Here is a 6,014-nt window from a genome sequence, read left to right on the forward strand (position 1 = left end):
TGATCACACCCATCTGAACACACCCACCTGATCACACCCACCTGATCACACCCATCTGATCACACCCAGCAGCACAGGTAATATCATGTAGGATGTCTCTGTATTTCTATATACTGACCCACTAAAAGAACTACACACTAACACTTCTACTTTAAGCTGAATGTGAAATAAGGAGTTTGTGTGTTTGTTCCATTTTTAAGGACATGTAACTGAAGATCTGATTATTATCAAAATGGGAACTAAGAAAGGGTAGGAACTGATTTATTACTGAAGTTGTTACTTCAATACTTTAATACACTTTATAATGTAAAATACACTCTTAGATCTGATCTGAGCAAAAAATCAGAACTGTGCAACGAAGCTGGTAATGTGAATGCAACCTTGCAACGATCTGACTTTATAAATTAAAACTATCTGTTTTCTACTAAATGTGTGTGTGTGTGTGTGTGTGCGATGTTGCAGATAGTAGCGAGCGGAGTATGTCACACAGACTGGACGTATCTGTATGATTGTGAGAAAGGAGTGAAGACTCGGCCGTTTCCCCTCATTCTGGGTCACGAGGCTGCTGGTGTGGTGGAGAGTGTCGGCCCGGGGGTGACCGCTGTGCAGCCTGGTACACTAAACACACACACACACACACACACACACACACTCCACGCTGACCCTACTACTTGTCCTGATTTCTTTTCCCTATTTTTCTTCTTTTACTCATTCTTCTTGTTCTTCTTGCTGATATTCTTCTTCTTCTTTTCTTCTTCTTTCCTCCAGGTGATAAGGTGATCCCTCTCTTCCTGTCTCAGTGCGGTGAGTGTGACTACTGTCTGAGCCCAAAGACAAACCTCTGCTTAAAGAACCGGTGAGAATATTGTTGTTGATGTTGTTTTAAGACTCCTGATCAAAACAACCAAACCTTATAGACACAGTCTTTACTACTGGAACTGTATAGGAATGTTAGTAATATATATTTTCTCATTATATATAATGAGTAGTATGTAAAAATGATATAAAATGTTATATTTTCTCTATTCTGTATTCTAATTAGTTATGCTCATAGTGCTTAAGAACCCTTATGTTTTCGCTAGGATTTTTCTTATGCTTCTTTTTATTTTTCTCCAATAAAACTGATCATGCCATAGGTGCTACAGACATGAAACATGGTGAGTAGGTACTAATCCTTCCTTCTACTCAGGCAAGAGAGGTACTTATTCAGTGGGTTCTCCCAAACAAAAAAGCCTCAAGAACCATTTAGTTCCACCCACTTTAATTTTTAGCTAATTTGCATAATATGCAAAACCTACTTTTGAGAACTTCTCCCAGGATTTTTGTTTATCTTCCCAAAATTGGATCTGATCTAGCTGAAATTTGGTACGCTGCATCTCGATACTAATCTGTAGATGGATGTTTGATGATGACCTGATTACTTAAAAAACATGGCTGATATCAGACAATCAGATTTTAGCATGCATTTGACAGGGTTTACATTGAGCTATTAAAAGTTTGGGAAGTGCTATTCATGATTGTGCACTTAAGAGCAAGCATATCTTTTGCAAAATAAGGTGTACAGTGATCTTTCCCTATGGTTTTTCCATTATATCATGAGAATTTGACTTTTGGAAAATTTAGCTCTGCCTAGTCAAATTTCTGATCTGTTTAATTTGTTTAATATGCATAACCTATTTTTGATAACGTATCCTATGATTTTTGCCCTACCTACAAAATTTGGTGTCACATTACTCAGCAAAGACTGAACCTCAATATTAAGCAAAAGAGAGGGAGAGGCAGAGAACGAGTGGAGTTCACAGCCAGATTTTGCTTTATTTTTCACTCCAAATTCTAAAATAGATGCAAACGTGCTGATTAGAGAACTGGTGAGACACTACAAACTGGGGCAAACCATGAGGCCTCCATCTGCCGGAATAGCCGACCTCAACTGGAAATGCATGTAAAAAAAAAAGGATCAGCAAAATAAAAAGAAAGAGGAGAAGGGAGAGATCAGACAAAAAAAAGCAGATCAAGCTAGAAACAAAAGCGAGACTGCGAGAGAAACTTTTTTTTTTCCCTTTTATACATTTCTTAAGGGCTGCTAATAGGACACACCTGCGCACCAGTGTAACCCATTTCCTGTTAGAACACTGGTAAATGCCACGCCTCCCTCAACAACCCAACAAGGAAACTCTTAAATCAACCAGATGACTGACAGGCTCTTTACAGTCAATAATTATCAAAAACAAGTTGAAATTGTAAACAATATGGCAGCCACATGCAATCAATCATTGCATGGCAGAGCTTCATTTACTCAGGCAGCTATAAAACAGGGCTATCATTGAGCTATCAACACCAAATGTGGTAATTAGGTCCCATATCCCACCCCCTACTCAGCCATATTAAATGACACATACCCACCTGACGGGGGCGCTGTAGTTAATGAATTTACCTTTTGGTTTATATCTCCACAACTGTATGGGAAGAGTAAAAATATATCAGCTGAATTCCTAAGTTGTCCTGCATCTTTTCGCTTTAATTTAAACTTTTGGCTGACATATTTTCCACCATCTTGAACTCCTCTTAAGTTGTTCATCAACATGAAATATGGAACGTAGCATGTAGAGAGTTTGGTAACAAAAATTACTAAACAGTTTTGATTGGGCAAACAATTTGGCTACTACAGGTCAATGAAATTTTAGGTCAATGCATGTATGTACTAAGATAGCCATTTCTTCTGAATGCAAAGTTCAATTTCTATGACCTTTTCTGTATGTAATCACTAGAATACTCTGTGGCCACGCTCCAAATTTCAATAATTTCAACAATCGGTCAATAGGTGGTGCTATAACTAACAAATATATCTCCTCAACCGTTGAAATTTGCTATACTTTTTCTTGGGCAAAATTGAAAACTTTACTTGCAGTTATTTGTACAATTATTGCATTTGCGGCAGAAATATGGCAAAGCAAAACCTGGAAAACTCAGAAAATTGAGTACTTTTGGACCCTGGTGTACTAATTTAGGCTTGGATTTCATAATTTAGGCTTGGCCCACTTAGAAACCATGGCTTTGGACTTCAGTTGATATGATAGCTGTGGAAGACATGATAGACATGTGGAAACTGTATTGAATTTGTCCATGGAGTACACAGTTATAGAAGGGAATGATTTATAATCGCACTATCGGGTGTCACCCAGATGAAGATGGGTTTCCTTTTGAGTCTGGTTCCTCTCAAGGTTTCTTCCTCATATCGTCTCAGGGAGTTTTTCCTCACCACTGTCACCTCTGACTCGCTCAAGGTACGAGTCGTATCACCTGTAAGGGGCAGCAGGTGTATCAGTTTATCGGTGTGAGCACTTTCTGTGAATACACGGCTGTTCCTGAATACAACGTCGTTAAAATTCACGGAGATGCACCTCTGGATAAAGTCTGTCTCCTCGGCTGTGGAGTGGCTACGGGATACGGAGCAGCACTAAACACAGCTAAAGTGTGTGTGTGTGTGTGTGTGTGAAGAAGTTTTGATGAGTGACATGAACATTACTCTCGTTACTTCTTCTTTCCTGTTTCTACTTTTGATTTTCGTTATTTTTCCTTTTCTGTCTTTTTCATCTTTTTCTTCTTCCTCTTCTTCTTCTTTAATTCTTTTCCCGTGGTTGTACCTCCTCGTCTTTGCAGGTGGAGCGTGGTTTCGTCTGTGCCGTATTCGGTTTGGGAGCCATCGGTCTCGCCGCTGTGATGGGCTGTAAAGCTGCCGGAGCCTCCAGGATCATCGGCGTCGACATCAACGCAGAGAAACGAGAAATCTCCAAGTTTGGTGTCTCTGAGTTTGTGAACCCTAACGATCACAGCAAACCCATTCAGGAGGTGCTGGTGGAGATGACGAGTGGAGGAGTGGACTACAGCTTCGAGTGTGTGGGGAACGTCACGCTTATGGTGGGTTTGAGTTTGAGTCAGGAAATATCAGCTTCCGTGTGACTGCTCTGCAGTGACAACTTCTTCTTCTGAAGGCAGAGATTGCACATTAGACGTGATTCAGATGATAATAAACTTCACGTTTGATTTGATTGATGCTCTTTTATGAAACTGTTTATGTGTAAATGGTGTCACTAAGACAACCGAGAGTGTGCTGATTCAGACTCAGATGAATGAATGTGTTTTGTCTCCACTAGAGGGCAGCGTTTGAGAGCTGCAATGCTGCCTGGGGAACCTGTGTGATTGTGGGATGGACTGAAAAAACCTAATCTCAGTGCTGCCTAAGGACCTTGTGCTGGGACGAACACTTAAAGGATGCGTCTTTGGTGGTAAGAGACGAGTAATTTATCACGTAGCTATTCTCTGAATCAAGCTGTCCAAAATGCTCTCAATTAATTACTTACTATTAATTAATCACATATTTAATTACATTGTGATTTCATGAAAAACCAGAAACTGTAAGTGTTTTTTCTCATGTACTGTTTATTCCTAAACACAGATCTCAACAGAGAGAAAAAAAATAACTACATATGTAAAAATAGTAATTTTTCACTGCAGTCATGTAACAGTGTTTCACACAGGTATTTTCAGTGGCAGAAGATAATCTAGAACTTTACTGGCAGACCATTTTTCTGTAAATGATATGCTGAAGGAATGTAATGTGTATGTCTGTGTAATATGTGGTAATACTGGGGAAGTTTTGGTTGCTGAACAATGTCCAGTAGTCCCCCGTCAGTGCCGCTGTAGTCTGTATGTTTTCACGCCACTGTGTTTTGTTTTAAAGGGAAGGTTAAAGACGTCATACTTCTGTGATACTTATAATCTGCCAAGACAAAGATCGCCAGCTACGACACCCTTGTCCACTGAACCATCTGGGAGAGTTTTACAGAGACATTAAATCATTAAGCAATGTGTGTGTGTGTGTGTCTGTGTTGTACTGAACAGGATGGAAGAGTGTGTGTAGTTTACCCAAACTGGTGGAGGATTACATGAGCGGCTGAATTTTGCTGGACGAGCTTGTGAGACACACTCACTCTGGAGGAGACTAACCACGCCTTCAAACTGATGACTAGTGGGAAAACGTTTGTGAGTCACATGACCATAATACGACCAATAGACCTGTGTTATTTATTTGGTGGGATTAATTTTCAGGGTTTTTTTTTCTTCTGTGCCTATTTAAGCTGGCTGTATGACTTTAAAGGAGTTGATATAAAAATCATTAAACATAAAGTTGTGGAATTTATCCCACTTATCTTTCATTTATTTTTTGTATCTTTCTGTCTGTTCTCTCTTTCTTTCCATATTTTCCAATTAAACTTCCTATCTTTTTATTAATCTACTAGTTACATCTCATTTTTTCTACTTTCTTTACTTTTCATTTCATTTTGACTGAATGACTGACTGAAGCTGATTAAATCGGATTAAACAGGTGTTCTAATTAAAATAAGGACAAAATGATGACACACTTTACAAAATAACGAACGCTGAATATAAAGTCACTTATCCCACTTTTCATTTACTGCTTTCTCTCTCTGTCTCTTCTCTCTTTCTCAGTGTCCGATCAGTGATAAAAATGTGAGATGTGAGCGTCCAATCTCAGTTCTTTAACCATGATGACATCATCAGTCACCATGTTGACAGCATCAGTCTCCATGGCAACAGTCTCACTCTTCAGTGGGCCTCAGAGCTGCTGGAACTTCTGTAAAGTTTAAAGGAAAACACAATGATGTAGATGGAAACTTGGGACAGAAGACATGACTGTGTGTTTGTCGGTCATGTGTTAATGCTGTGATTGTAAATCAATATAATAATAAAACTGAGATGTAGTACAGATGTTGGAGAACATTTCATTGGTCCTGACATCACATGATTTGAAGCAGTTTTAATTCAGATATACTGATGACAATTTATACTGCATTGCTCCCCCCTAACACTTGAGCCACTTCCTGGAACATTACAGCAACCTAGCAACAGCCTAGGAACCAAGTGACATATCAAACTCCATAACTAACTACATGTTTCAAACTTTTAGCCTTTTAACGCACAGGACACAGAGC

General features: G+C 39.2%; 1 pseudogene; it reads left to right on the top strand.

Annotated features, from left to right (window-relative positions):
• The first annotated feature begins 453 nt into the window (after window positions 1–453).
• LOC113524433 (alcohol dehydrogenase class-3-like) lies at window positions 454–5,790 on the top strand (annotated as a pseudogene).
• The last annotated feature ends 224 nt before the right edge of the window (window positions 5,791–6,014 follow it).

The sequence above is a fragment of the Pangasianodon hypophthalmus genome, chromosome 7 (genome assembly GCF_027358585.1).
Source record: "Pangasianodon hypophthalmus isolate fPanHyp1 chromosome 7, fPanHyp1.pri, whole genome shotgun sequence".
NCBI classification, from domain to species: Eukaryota; Metazoa; Chordata; class Actinopteri; order Siluriformes; family Pangasiidae; genus Pangasianodon; species Pangasianodon hypophthalmus.